This window comes from Tasmannia lanceolata, unplaced genomic scaffold (genome assembly GCF_043159265.1).
Source record: "Tasmannia lanceolata isolate RefF3 unplaced genomic scaffold, GAP_Taslan_0.1 ptg000011l, whole genome shotgun sequence".
Taxonomy (NCBI): Eukaryota; Viridiplantae; Streptophyta; class Magnoliopsida; order Canellales; family Winteraceae; genus Tasmannia; species Tasmannia lanceolata.
Window position 1 is genome coordinate 24,348,690 of NW_027518688.1, and position 8,088 is coordinate 24,356,777.

An 8,088-nucleotide genomic window follows, 5' to 3' on the forward strand; every position below is an offset into this window, starting at 1 on the left:
AAGTCTGTGGAAAAATTTGTAGAGTCTTGTGCTGGGCCCACACCTTCCCATCCCTTGACAGCTAGTGCTGTCCCCATGATTAAAGAGAATGTAGTCTCTAATGCTTTGGAATCTTCAAAGGTAATGGACAGTGCTGATGTGTTGTCCACTGTTAGCAGGAAGGGTGAGCTGTCCCAGGCAAATTCAGAGGCTTTGACTGACATTTTCATACATTGCAGCTATGAAGGCCTTCTCAATCCAGCTGAAAATTTGAATTTCAATTCCCGCCATGCTAACTCCAACCTAAATGATATTAGTACCAAGGAGAATGGCATAGCTAATCCATGCGCCCCTGGCCTCCTCGCAGATTGTTCTTCAAACCCAAACTCAGAAATTAGAGGCCTCCCAAGCGAAAAAGCTGGAAACTCCATATCTGCTGGTAATGGCTCCCCTCATATTTCTTCGGCCAATGACCCTCATATCTTGGGGACTCCTCCTAGAATGCAAAACACTCCGTGGAGCTCCCTCTTTGCGCATCCCCTGCAAAGCCATTCCTCCAATCTGGACACTTTTAAAGATACTGATCCAGAGGAAACTGAGATTGATTTTGAAGATGAGATTATTCAGAAATCTGAAAATAGATGGGGGAACTCTCTCGTGGGATATTTTCTTGGGAAAAAGCCTTACTTCATCGCATTAAGTAATCACCTTCATAGAACATGGAAGCTAAAAGGATCTTTTCAGATCATATGGATTCATGGGGGTTTCTTTCTTTTCCAATTTAATGTTGCGGAGGATTGTGAGACGATCTTAGAGACCAATACAACTTTCGGTGGCCGCCCTCTTGTGCTTCGTCGATGGACGCCGGATATCTGCCTTGAAAAGCTTTCTTTGTCCACTATTCCTATGGGTCCGGCTCCTGAGTTGCATTTAAAATTTTGGACCCAACAAGGGATAAGCAAAATAGCCAGCAAGCTTGGTAAACCACTCTACATGGATGCTCATACCACTGATGGCACAAGGCTAGGTTATGCAAGGTTTTGTGTGGAAATTGAAGCTGGTAAGCAACTCCCTGAGTTCCTGGATCTCAAGACTTCTTCGGGCACATCCCACCAGAAACTTGTCTACGAATGGCGGCCTCCATCTTGCAATTCATGTAAAACTTTCGATCATCAGACTGCTGATTGTCCCAAAAGAGAGCCTCAAAAGGAAACAAAACTGGAATGGAGACCGATTCAAAGCAAGCCTACTGAAAGGTTGGATACCGCTCCTCTTGCCAGTTGTGTTGTGGGTAATCTATCAATGGAGAACCCAGTTCCTGAAGTTCCATCTATTCCCAGTCGAAACAGATTCTCAGTGTTAGATGAATCGATTTATGACCCCGAGAAGCAATCCCCCATTGAGTCTACTCAAATTTCTTCACCCTCCCTCGGGAGGCCTCCTACGGGTGATGGAAGCTGGAAGGAAGTCCAAAACAAGAAAGCTAAGAAAGGGAAACAATCGACCATCCTCCTCCGGCCTCCCCCTTCTTTTGTTCTGCCTTCGATTTCAAAGCCACCTCCAAATTAAGTAAGGGCGTGTGCCGGCTCTAATGTAGAGATCCTCTCCTGTGGGTTTCATTCACCGATGGAAGTTAATTTGTTTCTAACCCCTGTTGGTTTTGTTTATGTTTACTCTCTTGTTGCCCTTTTGAGCCTATTTTGTTCGTGCTGTGTTGCCCCCTTGTCTAGGTGGGTTTGTCTCTATGTTTTCATTGTAATACCTTTTTTCTTCTAATATATCTGGTCGGGGTCTGCCTAACCCCAGCTTACCTATCAAAAAAAAAAAAAAAAGGGACCTTTCCTAATAGGAAGCACTCTCAACCAGGAAAGATTTGCAAAGAATTCATGAAAACATGATCCCATTAGGTCTCGTTGAAGATGTCTTTGCCATGTGCCATCTCATCAAGTTCTGCTCTGTTTTGCCTCATGGTGTCTCGGTTATGCCCTTTCGGTCTTTACCCGTGTCTCATTGCAATGCACCGATTGAAGTTGAAGAATCAACTATATAATTCTCAATTATTTTATATTTAATTATATTTAGTTTGAGTGTGTTTAGGAAACCCAACAGAGGCATGATAATTAAATATAATTATCCCAAGTATACTTTTGACAATCAATCAGCCCAAATTAGAATTTTTATCGGAATGTATTTTAATAAAAAAAAAATCGATGTAATTCTTGTAAAATTAGCGTATTATGAAATATTTATTTTCTCAAATAACCCATCAAAGTGAAATCCCCCATACTGTTGGTGTCAAATTTGGGATAGCTGAACTGGAGGCAAGGTACTTGACTGATAAAACCCAGAAAAATGAACATCTGAAGAGCCTTAGAACAAGGAGAAAAACATCGGAAATGATAGACAGGGGCCATTAAAAGCTATTTTTTGAATGCCCCCAACTGAACAAGGAGCTCTTCCACCCTTCCCCCTTCCTGTTAGAAAGAAATTTAAATGTCAGGAAGATTAACAGAATAACAGACCCACAATTGGTGCAGCTTATCCAAAGTTTCTTATTTAAAGATGATAAGGGTGAGAGATTACCGAATGAGAAGAAGATGCTTCCTTGGTCCTCAATTTGGTTGGTTAATCTTCATAAAAACTCAATTGGCATGAAGATATATAACACCAACAAGTAGTGCAGACTTTTCCAAAGTGCTAGTGTAAAATGATAAAGATGAGAGATTACTGAATGATGAGGAGAAGCTTCCATGTATGTTTCTTGATTGTGGGGTTTTTTCATAAATCTAGATAAAACACCCTCTAATCATCATAGTCGTCTCAACTGGTTGGTTAAAGAATGAGAAATTATTGAAAAGTAAAGACATCCACAAGAACACCAAGATTTAAGTGGTTCAGGATTAACCACGTAAATCTCGGTAGGTCTTCTGCTTGTGTTCTTCTTGATTGTGGAATTCATGTACAGAAGAATAGCCTTATTTATCTAGGTGATGTTGAGATGGTTTAATGCAAATTGGGTAAAATTTTTCAAAGGTTTTGTTCCTTTTTCTTCTCTGTCCCTTTTTTGGTCGTTTGAGTTCTCGAGAAATTGCCGCGAATCAATCCGTGTGAAAGGATTTATATTAGGAACGAAACTTGGCTCAGGTCGTGGTATAAGGAAAGTAGCTCAGGTCGGGGTCTGAGGAACTTGCCTCGGACCCCTTGCTGATAGTCTAATAGCAGGGGGTGTGGAAATATCAATTACTTCTGACCCCCACAGTCTTTGCTATTATAGGGTTCTGAGGAAAGTTCCTCAGACCCCGACCTGAGCCAAGTTTTGTTCTTATATTAGTACCAGTTTGATAGATACACTCCTATGTCTGTTTTTAAACATTTTCCTTTGGTTTTCAGCATTGTAAATGAAGTGTGAGTCGTTTTAGTAACTAGAAGGTTTTAAACGGAGAAGCTGTGAAATTTCACACCTTCCAAGGTTGATAATTATATTTTCCCATTTCACAATGGGAAGTGTCCCGGGCCACCCGCTTTATTGTGTTTATGACTACTTTTATGTTACAAGCGGGTGGGCTGGGAAGAAAAGTAGGCAAATATATCATTTCCCTTTGACAAAATACCTTATTAATTCCACAATGCCCTCGTTCTTGTGTATTATTCCCCAATCTCAGCTAGGATGGGGATGGGGACCGGGCGGGGATGGGGATGGCCCGCCCCTCCCCGTTTCAATATGCAAGATATTATGAATACCCTCTTATTTTAGTATTGTTTTAGTGTTTTTTTTGTGAACAATAAACATTTCTTTTAGGTTAGTGCTATTGACACTACTATATTTTGATAAGTGCACAAAAATGGCTTGTCTTTTCTTCTCCATGGGCGTTAAAAAGCACTTTTTGAGGCGGGATTTTTTGTGCGGGACAGGGACGGGGATTCGGGGACGGGATATCTTCCTTCAGGCAGGGACGGGGAATGCAACATCCGGCCCGGCCCGGCCCCGCCCCGTTGCCAGCCGTAAGTAGACTTGGGTGCAATCTTAAACATGAAGGCATCCTTTAGGATCTTGGGTCAAAGGAGCCGATGAAGGTGACGATAGGCGGCTTTCGATCATCAGGTCAAAGTCAAACTGAGGATATAGTTCAAATGAACAGTAGACCATGCCAACCCTATACCTCTTAAGAACACCAATCGCTTTACAGACTTGAAATTTTCAATTCATATCTGTACAGACTTGAAGTTTTCAAAGCAAAAATGAAAAGAAAAGCATTTTTTATGAAGATTAACTAACCAGTTTGCCATTCAAAACAAAATTAAATAACCAGTTGACGACGACTATGAGGATTCGAGGGTGTTTTATTAATGTAGTTTTATGCAAAATTTCCAAAAAGAAGATGCAATGAAGCTTCTTTTCCTCATTCAATAATCTCTCACCCTCATCAACTTTACATAAGCACCTTTGTATAAAGTGTATTTTTTGGGTAGCTTTTATTTTATTTTTATTTTGAGAGAAGTAGTGAGGAGAAATATGTATTTTGTGTCCACGGGCATTTTAGTCTTTTGTTGGCCTAGCTTGCACATGTGTGAGCCACACATGTTTGCTACAACTTTTCCCACTACTTCCTATTTCAAATTGAAACCCTACTTGAAACTCTAAACCCACTATCCTAGTATTAAAGTCCCCACTTTCCCATACCCACTATCTCCTAGCATTAAATTCTTGTTCGCCTTGGCGTAAGTCCTTGGGCACTATTTTTATCAGAATATATTTTAAAGAAAAATAATCAATCTATTTCTTGTAAAATTAGTGTATTATTAAATATTTATTTTCTCAAATAATTACATTGTGGAAATTTACAAAATTATTAAACATTTTAGTTGATCAAGTCGAGGAATATTTTGAATTGAAGTGTGGAAATAAATGAAAAACGTGAAAAATTCTTTTGTTTAATTCAATTCAAAATGAAGGTTTAATAGATGTAATTTATTGGGAAGTTGCCTGAGGATAGTGTGCACGTTGGGGAGTTTAGGAGAACCAATGGTTTAATAATTTACAACATAATCAAATGAGTGTCTTTAGTCTGTATAGTATCCAAATTCAACTTGTGCAAAGGAGAAATAAATTACCCTAATCTTTACAAGGACTTGTAAAGATGCCATTTTACAAGTCTTGATGCCATTTTACAAGATTCGTGGACCTGATCATTGTATTTCTTGATTGTTAGATGCCATTTTTTTCACTAAGAAATCAACCCATACTACAATCGAACCAGAAAATCAAGATAGTTTGAAGTACAAGAATGGATTAATACATACATAAAACCAGTGTTTCAAAATGCAGATTTGGGCCAAAACATAGGCCAAAGTAAATCTTGGTCGACTAGGCATAGTGTGACCCAGTACTCAGTTGACTCCATCATAACTCGGGAGAATCAAACGAGTTTTGATTGACATGGCAGAGAAAAGTGGAGACTGCCACTATAGTGATGCAGGGAATTGTGAAACAATGCATAAAACCCATCATCTACCACTGAGTTCACCACTTAGAGAGAGATAACCCCCATTTGCAGACGAACCTTCTATGAAAACTGGGTTCCCCTCGGAAGCAATGGCCCCCACCGGCCACACAAAAGCAGGTTTCTCAATAGGTGGAAGAGGGAGAGTTGCTTCCCCAGTAAGAACTTGTAAAGCCACTCTCATGGCCGGCCTCTCACCAGGGTTTGGATGGCAACAAGACAAACCCAACATGAGCACTCTTTCCATTTGCTCATTATCGAACACCCCATGTAATTGAGGATCAACTGCGTCGAGGATCCGTTGTTGCCCGTATAAATTCCACAACCAATCGATGGTCCCATTGTTCGACTGGTTCCAAAGGTTGTTACGAGGCGTTTGTCCACATGCAACTTCCATGACGAAAACTCCGAATCCATAAACATCTCCCTCCATGCTCGCTCTACTAGTGAGCCAACATTCCGGTGCCATATAACCACGCGTCCCGGCTATCGCATTTGTAGTATGGTGAGTGTCACCGTCCTGTTGAACAATTCTAGCCAACCCGAAATCGCCTAATCGAGCGTTGAATACAGAGTCTAGCATCACATTGCTGGATTTAACATCCCTATGCAACACCCTCTTCTTGCACCCGTCATGGAGATAACTCAAACCAGAAGCCACCCCACAAATTATACTACTTCTTCTTTCCCAACTCAATATAACCTCTTCCTTTGAGCTTTGGTTTGAAAATAAGAGCTTGTCTAAGCTTCCATTAGGCATGAACTCATATACCAAAAGAAGATCATCTTTTTTGTAGCACCAGCCGATTAATTTCACTAGGTTCTTGTGATTGAGACGACCAATTGTCATCACCTCCGCAATAAATTCTTGTTCGCCTTGGCGTGATCCCTTGGTCACTCTTTTTACAGCGATTTCCTCGTTGGTCTCTTTCAAAAATCCTCTGTACACTGTTCCAAACCCTCCTTTTCCAAGCTTTTTATTGGGGTCAAAATTCGAAGTTGCAGATTTGAGTTCCTTGAATTTAAACTTGCGTGGCCCTTTTGTCGAATCCTTGAGCAACGATTCTATGTCGGGGCTTGCCCGACTTCCTCCGGTGTTCTTCTTTCTCCACCAAAAGAAATACATAAATCCAACACTGAGGAGGAATGTCAATAGAATTCCAAGCAAAATCCATTGGATTGTCCTGTCCGGACACACTGTACCTTCGTCACTGGTGAAGTTCCATTCCTTTACATAATTTAATTCGGTGAGAATACCTGTGGAACCAGAGAATCCTACATAGACATCCTCTGGGAGGTACTGAGATAGATCGATGGGCAACGAAATCGAAGCTTTCGAATTAATGTCCTTGGAAACATCGATTATCATGTTTCTCGATTTGCCATCATACCGAATATCAACTTGCACATCGGATCCATTCGAAAGCTTAACACCAGAGCTACTTAATGAAACCTGCTTGAGGGACATTCCATTTATGTCCACGCCCACATGGTTATCATCGACATCTTCTGCAGAGGTTTTCCTTGTATCAAATTCAATTGCAACTATTTTAGACAACCCATTTGTAGTTTCATTCGTGATCCCAAGCCAGTGCCCATAGCTGTTGGTGGGAAGCTCCTTATTTTCTGTGAGGATGAAAGCCAAGCCTTCGCCAGCAGATCCGTTAATAGGCATAATATTAATCACAAACGAAGTGTTGAAGGATGCAATTTGACCACCCTTCCACAACTTGAATGTATCTTCGTATACAACCCTTCCAGCTTGGTTCTCCATGAAAACAAGATTGACTGAATCCGCTGTAATTTGCAGAGCATCAAAAGCGATATTTGCAGTACCCATGAAAGTGAAATCCCCCACACTGTTGGTGTCAAATTTGGGATAGCTGAACTGGAGGCAAGGTACTTGACTGATAAAACCCAGAAAAATGAACATCTGAAGAGCCTTAGAACAACGAGAAAAACATCGGAAATGATCGACAGATGCCATTAGAAGCTATTTTTTGAATGCCCCCAACTGATCAAGGAGCTCTTCCACTCTTCCTGTTAGAAAGAAATTTAAATGTCAGGAAGATTAACACACCCACAATTGGTGCAGCTTATCCAAACTTTCTTATGTAAAGATGATAAGGGTGAGAGATTACCGGATGAGAAGAAGCAGCTTCCTTGGCCCTCAATTTGGCTGGTTAATCTTCATAAAAACTCAATTGGCATGAAGATATATAATACCAACAAGTAGTGCAGACTTTTTCTAAGTGCTAATTTAACATGATAAAGATGAGAGATTACTGAATGATAAGAAGAAGCTTCCATGTATGTTTCTTCATTGTGGAGTTTCTTCATATATCTAGATATAACACCCTCTAATCCTCAAAGTCGTCTCAACTGGTTGGTTAAAGAATGGGAAATTATTGAAAAGTAAAGACATCCACAAGAACACCAAGATTTCAGTGGTTCCTCTGATTGTGTTCTTCTTGATTGTGGAATTCCTGACTTCCTGTACAGAAGAATAGTCTTATTTATATGTTGAGATGGTTTATTGCATGCAAATTGGGTAAATTTTTTCAAAGGTTTTGTTCCTTTTTCTTCTCTGTCCCTTTTTTGGTCGTTT

The 8,088-nt window shown here is 40.4% G+C and overlaps 1 pseudogene across 1 annotated transcript; it reads right to left on the minus strand.

Moving 5' to 3' along the window:
* Positions 1-5,228: 5,228 nt before the first annotated feature.
* On the minus strand, positions 5,229-8,088 carry LOC143886299 (putative L-type lectin-domain containing receptor kinase S.5 pseudogene; annotated as a pseudogene). Its single transcript, XR_013253733.1, has 2 exons — positions 7,622-8,088; positions 5,229-7,520 (listed from the first exon to the last, which is right to left on the minus strand). The product of XR_013253733.1 is annotated as a putative L-type lectin-domain containing receptor kinase S.5 pseudogene (transcript).